Source organism: Lygodium microphyllum, chromosome 28 (assembly GCF_053477565.2).
Source record: "Lygodium microphyllum isolate KBCC chromosome 28, Lygodium_microphyllum_v1.1.10, whole genome shotgun sequence".
NCBI lineage: Eukaryota > Viridiplantae > Streptophyta > Polypodiopsida > Schizaeales > Lygodiaceae > Lygodium > Lygodium microphyllum.
Genome location: NC_141162.1, coordinates 39,978,604 through 39,995,414, shown reverse-complemented (window position 1 = coordinate 39,995,414; position 16,811 = coordinate 39,978,604). Strand labels below are relative to the sequence as shown.

General features: G+C 37.5%; 1 long non-coding RNA gene across 1 annotated transcript; it reads right to left on the bottom strand.

Annotated features, from left to right (window-relative positions):
- Positions 1–1,339: 1,339 nt before the first annotated feature.
- Positions 1,340–1,918, bottom strand: LOC148011378 (uncharacterized). The gene is made up of 2 exons (XR_015689264.1): positions 1,839–1,918; positions 1,340–1,708 (listed from the first exon to the last, which is right to left on the bottom strand). It is a non-coding gene; the product is annotated as an uncharacterized LOC148011378 (long non-coding RNA).
- Between the last annotated feature and the right edge of the window lie 14,893 nt (positions 1,919–16,811).

The following is a 16,811-nucleotide window of genomic DNA, read 5'->3' as shown; positions in this document are numbered from 1 at the left end:
TTTCATTTCCCTATGCATCAACATGATCCACTTCTACCATTTCTTTTTCTTCTTTGCACTTGAGAACATAGAAGTCCACTCCAATGGACAAAACATCATTGAGAAAATCATGGTGACCTTTGTACATATCTTCATAATAGACATATTCCTCATTCAATGGCCTAGCACAAGGTCCCAAAACATGAAAATATCCCAAGGTGTCACATGTGCTTTAATGGTATGTTTTTTCTAAGTCCTCATGTGTATGCATCATAATGTTCTACATGCAAGTCCAGCTGTATTATGTGGGTTATTACCATGAACAACATGTAACAAGCATGTATCAAGAATAATAAAGCAATTCCACCAAGTCTTCCTATTCGCATTTGTTACCTTAACTTCCTACGTTACTTGTGCTATGTATCTTTGCTTAGATGGGTAACGATCTTTATTCTTTATTGACATTCAAGAATGAAATCACATTTATTACTTTAAAGTGGTTCTATCTAGTTTCAACTATCCATGTGTAACTACCCTTATTAGAATAGCACCAACCCCATCATGTTCTCCATTGTGATGCATAGAGCTAAAGGAGTTCTAATGCATTTTTGTACTCATCATTGAAGCATAATTTGCAATAAACTAGAAGTTTTTGAGTGCCTTTATATAAATGATCAATTCTCATTCAGTCATCTTTACTAGATAGCATGGTAATATATTTACATTGCAATCATTGTATTAGCTTATGAGACACTTTTGAAGGTGAAAGATTACTCCAACGTATTTTGGGCATAGAATTAACTCCCCAAGTGTTGAGACACTTTTGTATGTGTAAATAGATGCAGTGCATTCACCATAAGGGCATAAAGTATTGCAAGCAATGCACTTGCAGTTGCATGAAGATTTATAGAGAGAACACATTTGGCTAAAGATGCCCTTCGAATAGCACATTTTCACATAATAAGTATAAAACATGTAATCCTTTAATTTTCTCACAAAAATGCCTTCAAGGAATTAAGAGATCAAATATAATGTTTGCATTCAATATGGTGTCTTGAATTATCAAAAGAACTCCACCTACATAAAAGCAAACAAAAAATACATTAGACACTTAATAGTAATGTTAACAATGATTAAATAGGGCTAATTAGTAGCTTGTGTTAGCATTGATTTTCTCTACAACTTCTTGATTTTTACTAATACCAATTTAGCAATACTAGTTGCTACTATATGCAAGTACTTTTAATCACTAATGACCAACATAAGTTGTAGAGCATGTGCTAAGGGACATGTGGGAGTGGGACTTGAGATTAATAGAGGTGTGTGGAGTAATATGTATTAAAAAAAATAAGACATAGAGTTCATGGGATGCCATATGGTGTTCGAGCATTAAACCTAGAATTACACGCGCCCATGTAGCTTGAGTAGTTACTCCAATCCACTATGTAGGTCAATTGACCTATATGTATGTACATACATAGGTATGTATGTCTATACATATCACTTTGAGCACTTGTAGCCATTTTTATAGACTTTTACATGAATGATAAACTAGTTGTTCATCAAATATTAGTGCAATGTCTATTGTATCAATCATTTGGAGTGCAAGTCAACTTTTTCCTATGAAATCTACACATATGACCCTTCATTAATATAGGATTCATGTCTTGATGTATAAAGGTGGTCTCATTCTAGTCTCCAAGTTTTGCTCTTTCTTGCACTCTGAGATCTGCAAGAATGTCGCATAAGAAAATATGTAAATTTTGGTTTAGAAAATACTTGACAAGAAAAGTTATATTGTGAATCAAGTACTCATATCATCTAGATTTGTAATAGGATAGATTAAGTGGGATTCTTACAAGCCTAGACAAATCTTCTTGGGAAATATGGGTTGGAGCATCGGCTACCACCAATTCTCTTAATCTTTTGTCAATGCTCTGTACATTTTGAGACTTCAACTAAATATTAAGAAAAATTTAAGATACGTTTATTCCCTTGAACTTCTCAGTTATTCTATCAATGCTATGTACATTTTGAGACTTAAAACTCAATACCAAGAAAATTTTTACATATATTTATTTCCCTAGACTACTCACTTGTTCAATCAATTGCTAAAAGGTATTGCAATACTCTACACAAAAGAAAAGTTTTTACATGCATATACATATACACACAATCTAGATGAAGACAAAACATATCAAAGATACATGAACACAATAAAAATAGATATAGACATTCATACACGTGTACATAGATACACATGTCCATATCTTAAAGGAAAGATAATAAAACCCAAAGAAAGAAATGATCCTTCTATTATACAATTTGTAACTAATATAGATATTGCAAGTGTAAAGGTTGTCAATATTGTACTAGCCAATTAGACACTATCTCAAATCACACCTACTCACCAATCGATCATGATTAATCTTGGTCAAAATCATAGATACTCTCAATCTCACATGCCTTCACTTCACATGTTTGTTGTCCCTAGCTCCATGTTCTTGGTGAAATTTTTGTTAATGATCTTATCATCATCTCAAAACCCCATCCTCTTTTTCCTCACATGAGGCTTAATTGATTTAGAAAGCTAATATCCTAAAATCTTGAAACATGGTTATGATCATCCATTCATTCTCAACATCATAAAACTCCCTTTTGCCAAAAAAAGAGAGTAAAATTTGATCAATCTAACATCACCACCAACTCCATAATGACTCAATCTTGAAAACAAATCTTTGACTACTAAAACTTGAGGTTAAATGAGAGAGGATTAGTTAGAATGGACATGACAAAGTACCTCAACTCTAGCTTGATACTCACGTCTCTCTTTCTTCTCTGCTAGATAATCTTCCACTGTAGATGTAAATGATTTACCTCCTGCCAATCTTGTCTCAACTCCTCCATTAGAACTCAATAAAACAAAAGATCCTCCTTTTAGTTCATAGTTTTCTTGGCTACATACACTATATTGCTTCGATATTGATAATGTTGCTGTCACAACAATCACACTATTAATGTTAGTAAAATTGACTGGAAAAATCTTGTTTATATTTTAATGAGTTTTGTGAACTTGAGTCATACAGTTCCAGTTGAGCTTACTTTGTTTCAATATACTAGTGACCAATAATAATTTTAGCTACCTTTAATAAACTTACAATTGCATGAATTTTAAGCAACCATATGCCACAAAATTTTGAGAATATACATAGAAGACTTGTAAAGACATCTACAATTCAACTCATCCAATAGTATATGAGTGAAGAGCACATCATGGTCTTTGGATTCATAAAACATATTTTATAACTACACAATTACCTTAGATGTGATTCAATGTGGCCATGAGAATGATTGTTCCATATGCTATTACTTGAGTTCTCCAAAACTTGATTGCTCTTACTTTCTTAGCATACCATACATCAATGCTAACACTAATTTCCTAATCTAGTGCATGTAAAAAGAATCATCCTAATAGGGTATCTCCTAAGTCTTTAGCACATTTTTGCTTCATGTATAGATGGCTCGACAACCTAATTATGCTAATATAGAAGATGTAGTTGCATTACATGTCAATCATGTCTTTTCAAAGTGATGGTCTTCTAGAAAACATGTATATTCATGAAAATGAAAATTGCCTTAGTATGGATGGAACTTTGTAGCAATTACAAATGACAAGGATATGTAAAGCAACATATGCCTTTGCATTTAGAAGGGGGGGGGGGGGGGGTGAAAACTTTGTTCTCGTCAAATCAACTATTGTTGTTATAACATACATTGATACTACCTCATTGGGCACATATATAAATCTAAATATAAATAATAACTAGTGGTTGTGCTTTGTGGCAATGGGTTTCTAATACTTTTAAATGAAGGGCCTTTTAAAGAAAATTATAAAGATTAAAGAACTCATTAACTTTTGGTTTCTTTTAGGCATACACATTAGGCTCTTGTACTTTCTCTTGGTCAATCAAGTTTGTACTTTGAATATCACATCCACACCTGTGTGTGTGTGTGTGTGTGTGTGACCTTACATGCACAATATACCTAGGTTGGAATAATGGGTTCAATAGAATGAAAGATCTTCATAACAAGATACATGTGACTCCATTATAATGGTTAATTGGATTGCAATACTTGGAAAAGTTTGCATGCACCCAATCAATTTCAAAATTAATTGATGGGCTATTATATTAAAAATTCAAAGATGGACTTGGTTCCTCTTGTGCATAAAACTTGAATTTCGTAAGCCCTAAACATTGTAAGTATAGTTAAGGTTTTTATGACAAATTCTAACGGCATCATAAATAAAGGCATCAATCTAAGAATCAGTTTTGTGTTTGAGTGACTATAATCACAATAAAGACATAAAAGATCAAAAGTCAACATAAATTCTATATCTATTTTAAAAGAATACACATCCCAAATAATGCTAACATAGCAACTCTATAGAATCACTATAAAAAAGTAAGATCTAGCAGCATGTTAATGTCATGTTTTCCCTAACCCTGGTAGAAGCCATATTAAGATTCCCATTTTCATAAACTTGTTAAAAGAAAAGCACTAAGATAGGATTTGGTAATGTTATTTGAAGATATTGCACCATTTTCAACAATGTTAATTCTAAAGTAGGTTCAATTATATGAGGACTAGTCCAATTGCACAATGACCACAAAACTTATAAAATATGAAAAGGTAATTGTGGGTTCAAATTATTCATAGAATACATCACAACTTGATAAGTAGTTTGGTATTTCCGAAAACGAGAACATAGAGTAATTTACACTCAACTTGGTGTTAAGACTTTACAAACTATTAAAGGTGTATTTTGATGCATATCATGCTCCAACTAATGTTATTAAATCAAAGCAAGGCCTTAGAGCTTAGTTTCTCAAATAGTTGCTTGAAAGCCCAAACTAGGCAAGCCACATGGCTAGTTTTAGGTAAATATTTGTGACTCATTGCACTATTAGCAAGGGGAAAGGGGATCTTAAAGCGTAACCAAGGGCATGACCAACCACATCTTATTTGACCATCTTCCCCTTACATAAAAAAAGAATTACTTTTTACGCTTCAAATTCAACAAACACTACAAAAGAAACACTATAATGTTCCCTAAAAAGAGAGAATAAGTTCTACATGAAAATCCCTCTAACCCCTTTAAGCCTTGTGGGACATGGCTCTAAGAAGATTGGCCAAGGCAACCAAGTTTTCATTTCTAGAAGTCAAGTGTTTGGAGTTGTCATGAGATTAGTCCTACCTTGTGAAAGAAAACATCCTCCTTGCTAGGGTTTGTAAATATTGAATGTGAAGATAACTTTTCCTCATGAAGATTTTGAAAGTTTGTGGCTTTTTCTTTATATTTTTGCAAATTCACAACTAAAACATGCTTTCCCAAAGAGAGATTTTTACTTCTCAAAATATTAGGAGAGGGAATAGTGGGACACATACAAATCAACCATATAGTGTTACAGTTATGTTGTTTGTGCAGTGTTACAATTTGTGAATTGGAGAAGAGTCTCAACAAAAGATTTTGGAGGAGAAGAAAGCATATGAAGTGCTAGTTGCAAATAATTTTTCTCTTGGTTAATGAAGTCTATACATAAAACACTTCTATATAAATGTATTACTCGCCATAAAGTGACAATGAAATGGCCAATATGAGCACAAGGAAAAATTTTCCTTCTTTAACCAACCATCTTTGTACATTTGAAACCCTAACAAGCTTGTATCAAGTCTTACTAGGTGGGAGTCGTTACATTGGGCAGCCAGTGCTCTTCATGTGTGCTTTACTAGCCTTGTATTATTATTATTGCCCATTCTACCCTACGTAAGTTGTACCTAAGCAACACGACTTTAGCAAGCATATCTATCTTTGGAGGAAATGATTGCAAATAAGAGAGAGAGAGAGAGAGAGAGAGAGAGAGAGAGAGAGAGAGAGAGAGAGAGAGAGAGAGAGAGAGAGAGAGAGAGAGAGAGAGAGAGAGAGAGAGAGAGAGAGAGAGAGAGAGGGCACCATTGTATGGTGGTATTGGCAAACATGTGAAGAAAGGTAGGTGGATCTTCTAAAGTAGATGTAGACTAACTTGATCAAATTCACATTGAATACTAATGACAATCAAGAAACAATCTATGAATTTATCTTGGGATTATTGTTTCCTATAAAGTTACATTGGGATGGTTGTCTTGCCATTAATGTGAAGTTGGAATGTTGTGGTGGCTTTACCAAAAGGTTTAGACTATTGAAGTCCTCAAAGGACTAGGTATGGTAAGGGTTAAGAGTGATCTCCAAGAGATGTGTGATTTTGGGATGTTCTCTAAGTGCATTAGGGATTGGTCCATGAAGGGCACTAATCAAAACTGCTAGATTTGAAATGGATGTGGCCTTGCCACTAGAACTTGTATAGGTGGAGGTAGCTAACATGGCCTTCACATGGATAATATCAAGATCCAAATGAGAAAGAAAAGAACTTGCAATGCATGGATCTTGATGTCAGGAGGTAGAGGTGCATGAAATTTACATGGATAATAGAATTAAAAGTCTTTTAGATGATTTTTCAAATGTAGATAGATAAAAAGAGACAAGGTTGAGAGCTAAGATCTAGCCAAGGTGAGGGTTTGTGCCAATGAGGAAACATACAAGATGCAAATTGGATTATTATAAATCTTGAATACCTTAACATTCTCTATATGCATTTCTCTATTAAGTACTAATCCCAAGTGGCAAGGCTATCTAGACGGTTATGAAGATACATGGTTGCTTTGGTTAAGGTATCATGAGCTGAGTCTAAGAATGCATTGAATCAACCCAAATAGTAGGGGGCTTTGGAGCTCAAGGTGTTCTTAATCTAAATACTTGCAAGTTTTATATGCCTCTTTGTTGAACTCCTTTTTAAAAGGCATTCGGAAAAGTTTTTGGTACTCCAAATGGAATCTAAGTCATTACAATTCATCATATATATAACATATTGAATAAGCTATAGATTCAATGCCACTTGGGATGCTCATTAATGAATATGAATTTGATATTTTATGGTCAAATTATATATGCATGCTAGTATTGTTTTTATCACTTCTTTATTCCACGCGATTGACTTGAAGCTAAAGAAGCTCCATAATATATTAATATTCCCCTTTACTTTTAGAAATTAGATGATTGGCTTCACAAGCATATTATGAAAGATTCTTTTTACTTTCACATGATTTGATTAGACCAACCTGAAGCTAGAGAAGGTGTTCCACAAGCACTATGTATCTCTATGAATTGCTCTAATTTTTCATCAATTTCAACCATTCTTAAAGCATCTTCTCCATCTACATCAAAGCCCTAGCATGCAAAGATATCAAAAGTATGAATAAGAATAAGGACAAAATGATATTTTCATTATGTGTTTCTAAACACATGTACATAGGTAGAGGTAAATGCACGTGTGTGCGTGCGTGCGTGCATGCGTGTGAGTGAGTGAGTGAGTGAGTGAGTGAGTGAGTGAGTGAGTGAGTGAGTGAGTGAGTGAGTGAGTGAGTGAGTGAGTGAGTGAGTGTGTGTAACATCTACTTAAAGGCCACAATCTCTCCTCCAAAGCTCTATGATACTGTATCTAGATCTAAGCAATTTGTGCTTCAAATAAATGTTGATGCTCTATATCTAGATAGTTCGGGGTTCCTATCAGCCTTGATTTTCTACAACCTCTCTACTGTGAGGCCCTGCTATATAGTGAATCATATAGGAGGAGCTTCAAGAAATTGGTGATACATGCCTAGGATCTCCGGTTCTATGTTTGAGGTCCCCTTCAATGCATCAATAACTCCATGAAAAAGAGGCCAATGCATCTTCAATCAGGATAGTCTATTACTAAGTAGGCCAACACTATGCTAAACCCTCTCTAAATAATCAATGATATCTTCCCTATCTCATTGTGTAATGGGTGTTTATTATAGTGCTCTTTTGATTCAATCTCTAGAAATAATGCATACTTAGCATGTTCTGTTAGCCATGTGTTGCTCTATTTGCCTCAATCTCAAGGGTGTGAAATAATACTTGTTAACCGTTAAAAGCAAAAAAGAGTGCAATTTATCAATATTCATTTACATCCTTTAGATTGCTCCACAATAATGTAGGAACCATCATCTACAATGTGCATAAAGTGGTTGCATGATCAAATTTAAATGTAAATCACAAAGCACTTGCACTATTATTTTGTAAGTAAAATCCAAGAGCTAGGCTAGCTTCTATGCAATTTGTATTACAAATCGGACTCCCAAAGATAGAGAAATATGCTCTATCTAATTTCAAACTGGGAAGAGTCATAGACCTTAGGGAAGACATGCAAATAAGGAAAGGCAATCATGTGGCCACAAAATAGACTAGATGCCCAAAATGGGTGGAAACCCTAAAATCCATATATAAAAAGAATGAAAAAGAATAGAGAAAGCTATTCATGTGTGCAAACTTTGGGACTCTTTGTACTTGCTTTTCTTTTTGTGTTTGTGTGAGTGCGAAGGAGAGGGAGAGAGTGAGTGTGAGAGTGAGAGACTTGGTAGAGAGGAGCTCTTGCCATTCTACTATCTCCTAATCCATCCTTTCATGGTGAGAGGTAGGATCGAGTATGTGTGTGTGAGCCTGAGTGAGAGGGATGCATTCAGAAGCTCATCTCACTCCACTTCTCTCCTTCTCCTCTTCATATTGCATGCAAAGATGGACATGAGGACGTGGATGGAACAAAGGGGCATCATGTGGATCATGGAGTATTGCTTATCAAGGCACACAACTACAAGGGAAGTAGGTAAGTACACTCTCTACACCCGAAGCTTTGAGTCAATCTGTTGCAAAAGTGGTAGATTTATGCTCATAATAAGATCCCACATGTGAGTAGGCAAGGTGAGAGGTAGTCGTTGACTACATGCAACTTGTGCTTGAAATGATAAGGATTGCATCTAATGGTCTCGACATTGAGCTCATGAAGCACAACAATTTGGTTCCATTGCCGAGACATAGGATACTACGGCCATGAAGTTACTTACATGCTTTGCATCACAAATTAGGAGGTGGTACACACATGTTTCTCTATTGGATAACCTTCTCATAAAGGAGGAACTACACATTGCTAGTCGAGTAGGCCAAGGAAATGTAGTACTCCATGTCATTGCTTATATAATGGTCTTAAAAAAGGTCCACAACATTACACTCCAACACAATCTAACTTCTACAATCGATTTATTCTTAGGTGGAGTAACATCATCATATTCATTCATTAGAATTGTTGTACATAACAAAATTACTTATATTTAAAAAATCCATACCCATCACACAAACAATACCCCTACATTGCTCAAAACCAGTGCAATATTTTTTTGTGAATGGGAGGAAGGGAAGCAATTAACAAGAGAGCTGCTAACAAGTCTAGAACTAATAAGCGGTAAAACTTCAAGTCAAAATTTTGACATTTTTAGAATCTTAATTCTCTTGAATACTGCATGTTCTCTCAATTTTTATCAAGTGGATGTAGACAAAACAAGTGACAAGTGATACACTTGAGCCTAAAGTGGACATCAAGGAAACAACAAGCCAACAACTTTTAAGAAACTCATGAACACAAGAAGGTTGAAGACAAGGATGTGTAGGATGCTTAATTTACCTCAAGGACATACAAGAAGAAAGTTGATATCATGGAGCTAACTTTATCAAGCACAATCCATTTTGATTGTTACCTCAAGTCCTCTACTACTTTACTAAGAAGTGCACTGGCTTTTTACAAATTTCAATCCTCTCTCAAACTATGATTCTTCATCCCCAATAAACTCTCAAGCACTTAGGCTCATGTAGTAATCATTTCTACAACAATGTTTGTCCAATGTATACACAAGCCAAATCTTTACCATGATCAGTCTTTCAAACCCTAAATCTTTCTAATCTCTTTTGTAAGGTTATATACCTCATTATATGGCACTTATTATTTATTATTTTTTAAAGAAAAAAAAGGTAAATATACACTCAATCACAACATTGCACCTATGCACTTAATTAATGAAAAACATAAAATTGGTGCACGGTTCAAGATAGTTTCAATGGTCCCCTAAAACCCTAATTTTTGGGACACCCTTCAACATCTATAAATAGACAAGTTGCCCACCGTTCTACCTAATCCAGTTTGTGTAGGTTCTCACACCTCTACTGTATTTTGTCCATCTGCCATCGCCAACTCACAGACTGCCTTCTCCACTCTGCATTTGACACTCCAATAGCCAAACGACAATTGGTGGGATAGCCCATTCCAGCTCTCCAAGCGTCCTTCTGCAATCAGTATTGGCCCCTCCCTTCACTTGGCGGTAGTTGACAACGATCTCCATCCTCCTGGCACTTGCAACATTGATGCATTTGTAGCTTTCTACTACCACCCACTACATCAAGATCATCTACTACTATCGCCTTAGTCTTGTTACCCATCGATGATCAGATTTTGATGTTTTCCTTGTCTCTGCACTCCGGCTCATAGTCATTGTACTTGGGATCCATCTCTAGTGGATATTACTCTCCAACACTCCATTGCTCTGCCCTTGGGCATTCTGTACACTCCTACATTCATTTACAACATTCATTCACTTCAAAGTTTATTCTCTCTATGTTTGAGTTTTGAGTTATGTGTTTTACATTTAGTGTTTGAGTTTTGCTTGTCACTGTCTAAGTCTTTGTGTTTCAGTCTTGGCCATACATGTTGTGTTTCCTCACTGCAAACCCTAGTACATCTTCACATGGTATCAAAGCCAATGCTCTTCTAAAGAGTATCCTATGGTGATTGTGGAGGCTAGTCTTTGTGCAAGACTCACATGCAACTCAATTCTAACTCATAATGTCTCACCCACCTTCTTCTAGGGATCCTATGATGCCCTATTAGGCTTCTCCATCATTGGAGGCTCTGACAAAGCATTATGGTTGGGAAGAGGAGGTAGAGACACCTTCACCTTTACCATCTTCTTCTTTACGTTTCGGTAATCTTATACATAAATAGTTTGAGGAGTACTTGCACATTATATACGATTTGGTTTACAATCCAACGAGTGCTACTACTCCATCTAGACTGATTGGTGAGATTGGCCATCTCTCTGGATCTTGGAGAGACCACGACATTCGGCACATCTAGTGATCCATCTTCTTCATCTCAACTAGGTCTTATGTCAGGTTTGTATAACCCTTTTGAGTCATATGAGCAAAAACCATCTCCTGTTTTTTCTTTTGGTGTGCAGGATCTAGATGGTTTTTAGTATGTTAACTTTAATAGAGGAGACTCTCGAAGCAGATACTCTTCATCAGGTAAATCTCTACCATCTATTTCATTGCAGCAAGTAAACTACACTTCTCAGCTTCCTCCCATCCCACCACTATTTTCTTCACATTCTGATCTATTTACATCTTCATTCCAAAACCTTGGATTACACTCCACTTCAACCGAAAGCACAAGTACACTTGGGATTGAATCTTCCATCTCTGCTCCTAGCACTTTCTCTTTGTCCATCCCACAATCTACCTACCCCCATTCAGTACACCTCTTGGTGCATCGTTAGGACAAATGCCACCCTTAACATTGTACCTTCCACATACCCCCACTTTTCCACATCTATACACTTTGGGACAATTGTGATGGGCATACCCCTCACTACCCCTGGACACTTACAACCTCCCCACGCGACCTTTTAGATGTAAGGATATCCATCCTTTGCTTATAGACTATCGTTACACATCTCTTGGGTCACTTCTATGCATGGATTTCCATCCTCTACTCCATGTGTCACTATCCCTCTACCCTAGGCTCCTCATATGGTTATCATGATGCCAGGAGGCATATTCCATGGTGGATTTTGTCAGGTTTTGCGGCGGATTCCATAAAATTCTATTTATTACCGGGGCTCGTATACAAGGTGGATTTCTTGTGCGAAAAGTTGATGGGGACGCTTGTCCGTATGATTGCCAAGATGCATTTTCCACAGTGGATTCCGTGAGGTTTTGCAATGGATTCCGTAAAATTATATTTATTGCCGGGGCTCGTACACAATGTGGATTCCTTATGCGAAAAGTCGATGGGGACGCCTACCCTTTTCGGGCATTTCGTTAATTTAATGTGCAAGTGGGTGATTCCATAGCAGGTGATTCCGCAAAATACATATTTAAATTAATGGATGTTTATGAGTTTAGAGTGCGCACTCGTAATAAATTAAGGTTAGGACTAAGTTCTAACATATTTATTTATTTTGTAGCTGAAGATTGCTAGGTATTCACTTTTGTCGGTTTAATTTTATTATTTTCTAACAATTGTGAATGCTTTAGTTGATGTGTAGAGCAGGTGGCGGTAGCACTGGGAAGCACTGGGTGATAGCGTGTATTCAAGTTATTTAGAAGAAATTATCATTTTTGATGGGGACGCACCTTAGGCGTGGAGCCAATATTTATTTTGAAACGCTTATTTATTAAAGCGCTTGACATATATTTATTATTTTGTATGCGCATGGGCGCATGATTTAAATATTTGTTATTGAACATTGTATTTGGGCACAACCCGACTCTTTGGGCGCCCAACTGCTTTATTCTTTATTTGGACAAAAGCAAACACAAAATCTAAAGCGTGCTAATTGTAAATTTGGGCTATTTTTTAGCTTGGAGATGAATAATATATTAAATACATGCTTTGTGGAGCGCTCACCCAAGGCATAGGGGGAGATTGTACCCAATTAGTCTTTTTGCTTCATGTCGTGCAAATTTTCTCTCTTGGTTTTTGAGCAAAAAGTAGAGTTCTTTGTTCTTGGGGACCTTTCAGCACTCACTACGTATGCATACGTACGCATACAACATCCGATTTGTGCACCATAGCATGCCCATCCAATCCACCCATGCCCACGTTTGAAACCACTATGCACACTTCTCATATGCATGGTGGGCACTCTGGGATTCCTTTCCAAGTGTACCCCCCTTCCCCACTCTATCCTCCCTATCCATCCTACCCCCATCACACACCTTCTCTATCTTGTAGCACTACTACTCTTGTTGCAACGGCCAAGAATGCCTTCACGAATAAGACTCATTTTAATGGGTCAAATTTCACCAGTTGGTCAAACTTCATGCAAGAAGTGCTCAAGGACTTTGGGATCTCGTTGTTGGTACCGACTCTATGTTGGTTAGCTCACCCTAATGACATCAATCAATGGAAATCTTGCAATGCTATAGCCAATATTGAGTTAATGTAGGAGTTGCTTTCTGAGTTCCACTCTCAGTTACAACATTTTCCCCTTGTACATAAGTGTTGGAGTCATCTCATTAACCGCTATGCGACAAAGATCGTATTCGACATATCAATCTCTATTTTAAGCTTCAAGATTTTTCCATTAAGGAAGGGGATGATCTGAAAGTCAAGTTGGTCGAATATTAGTGGTTACTCGCCAAGTTTGCCACTACTGGCTCCCTAAAGTTAAACAACAATTAGGTCACATCCTTATTAAATTGCAGAGTAAATATTTCCATTTAATCCAACACATCATCTCACTACCTAGATTACTAACTTTCTACGAGTTTGAGTGTTAGTTCTTGCATTATACGAGGGTATATGATCAAGTCCACAAAAAAGCCTCCACATAGCCTTACTCAAAGGGGCGAGGGTTGGTTGCCTCTTCTTCGGAGGGAAAACCAATGGTGGCAAAAACTTGCAAGATGTGAAGGCAAGCCAAAACAAGGATGACCCCCTTTCTCCAATGAAACCAAAGAAACACAACCTCTTTGGCAAAAATTTCCTAAGAAAAGTACGTTTTGCATACACTACAAGAGGTCGAGCCATGTGGACAAGAAGTGTCATACCAAGACTCAAGGTCTCCTACATAGAAAACCATACCAAATTAATGTGACTATCTCTACTCCAACCAGCCAATCCAGTGGGGCTATGCCTCCCACTATTACACCATCTCCTCTATCTACTTGAGAGGCTATTAGACATGTGGCATGCAGACAGCCTCAGCAACCTATCTCTTCACTACTCTTGAAGGATTAGCTGATTGGTCTGCTAGTGGCTCACCTATTGTACTTTACATATCCATTCCTAGGACGTGCATCTTCTAGGATCACTTCCTTGCCTCACTATATATGATGGTGGCCACACACACAGCGTTTCCCTTTTTAGATTTCTGCTACATACTTACATATTCATTACATTGCACTTAGCTTTTCTTTCCTTTATTTTTCAGTTTTACTTTTTGTCTCAATATTCACCTCTGTGCTTGCAAATTACAATATCTTTCACAGAGTTTTGTATCTCAATGTAGGGCTAACATGCAGGTTTGTATTAGTCCTTCCTGAGTTGGAGACAAGAGTTGCGCACCGTTCCTTTCATGGTTCCATCTACTAGGATTTTTGCTCTTCTATCAACATGGAGGTCTCCCCTCCCGCAGCAGCAGATCGTGCAGCAACTCTCTTGATGCTAATATGGCAATGGCTTCTATCCTTGTTATTCTAGTAGGAATGCTTCATCATCTTCATTGACATGGTTCCCGATGTAAAGATATGCTACAGTTTGCACTGAGGAAATACATCATGTATGACCAATACTAGAACACAAAGAGTAAGATAGAGACAAGAAAAACTCAAACCCTAAAGGTAAAATGCAAAACACAAAACACAAAAACTCAAAACTCCAACACAGAGACAAACACAGAGAGAAGAAACTCTGAAGTGAATGAACAATGTAAATGAATGTAAGAGTGTACAGAATGCCTAAGGAAAGAGCAATGTAGTATCAGAGAGTGATGTCCATCGAAGATGGATCCCAAGTGCTATGACCACCAGTCAGAGTATTGAAGTGCAACTTGCAAGAAACACCAAATACCGATCACTAGAGTGTCAGGGAACTAAGGTGAGAACAGGAGAGGTGTTTGTTGATGTAGACCACTTGCTGGACAACAAAAACGTAGGCACTGTAGCAATCACCTGGTGAGAGAGATAGTAACAACCTGTCACCTGGCACCAAATGCTAAAAATGCAAGCTAATTAGGTGCTATGATGACACAAAAAATGGAGACCTCAAACCAATAGGGAGATAGCTAAAAATAGGCTGCCTAGGGCTCCTCCTAGGGCTAAATATATTGATTGGTTGTAGTTGGTGATGGCTGGGCAACAAATGGTGGGTGGTTGATGGCTAAAATTTACACGATAGAATGAGAAACCTGCACAAAAGAATAAGATTGAATGGTGGGCATCGTGCATTTTTATAGATGTTAAAGGGTACCCCAAAAAATAAGGGTTTTGGAAATCACTGAAACTCTCTTGAACCATGTACAAAATTTGTGTTTTTCATTAATTAAGCATGTTTTGGGACTATTTAAAAATGCTAATCACTTGTAAAGCGTATTTTAGCTCAACATCCCCTCTCGTACCCAAAACTAAGCCTAAAAGGGAAGGCTTGCAATGTTTACCCCAAGGCGTTTCATCCCAAAGCAACCAGGGCATCAGACAAAGGATGCACATCGGCTGCCTAGTGGCCTAGTAGGACTACAAAAGCAATGGTTACCTTACCAAGGGAGTCCAAGTAGTCACCCTAGAGAGAATAGGGCATCAGACAAGGATGCTCGTTGGTTGTCCAGTGGTCTACCAAGCCCTATAAAGGCAGATGGAACCACATTGAATGTTTTTTTTTTTGGGTGAAAAGAGAATTTTAGGAGTGGATGCTGATTAAGTAATAGTGACCCAAAAGATGGGTGTAGGGATAGTACACCCAACACATCACAAAATGGTACAAGCTTACCCAACCACTCAAGGATGTTGATGATGAGATAAAGGTGATGAAGTATCATGTGAAGAAGAATGGTAGTATAATATGCTACATATTGAAGAATGCTCATATAGCAGGTGCCACTTGGATAGTATTTCTCATGGAAAAATTATTCACTAGCCCAAGCACCCTAGTACAAAGATGATGAAATCATGCAATGCATAGGGAAAGGTGCAACAAGAGGGAAAAGGCCGATTGGGAAGATGAGTGCTAAAACCTGTAGAATACTAAGAAGGGTAGCAACCCTCTCTCAAATTAGATGTCAAAGAACCAAGAGGAGCTTGAGGATGTTGGTCTTCATGTGGTACCGAGAACCATGTGGAGAAAGATGATGAAGCATCCCTACTCAAAGGGCAAGGATAGAAGTCACCGCCATGATAGCATCAAGAAAGATGCTACACGATCCGCCACAAGAGGAGAAGCCTCCATGCTGGTAGAAGAGCATAACTCCAAGTAGATGGAACCATGAAAGCAATGGCGTGTATCTCCTATCTCCAACTTAGAAAGGACTGGTAAGCCTACATGTTAGCCCTACATTGAAATACAAAACCCTGCAAAAGAGATCAAAATTTGCAAGCACAGATGTGAGTAGTGAGATGCTCCAAAAAACAAAATTGAAAACAAAATAAAAGAATGCAAAGCTAAGTGCAGTGCAATGAGTATGTAAGTATGCATTAGAAGTCTAAAAAGAGAAGGCTAAGTGTGTGGTCACCGTCGCATATGGCAAGGTGGAAAAGTCCTAGAAGGTGCAGTGGATGTCTTAGGAATGGATGTGTAAAGTGCAATAGGTGAGTCATTAGCAAACCGATCAGCCAATCCTTTAGGAGTAGTGAAGGAGGTAGGTTGTTGAGGCTGTCCGCGTGCAACATATACAGTAGCTGCTGGGGTAGATGAAATAGATAGCACAACAACATGAGGTGTAGCCCTAGTGGACTGGCCAGTCGGAGTGAAGGCAGTTGCAGCAATCTGCTATGGTTTTCTAGGAGGAAGACCTTCGGCTTGAGTACGATACTCGTCGTCCACATGGCCCCCGAC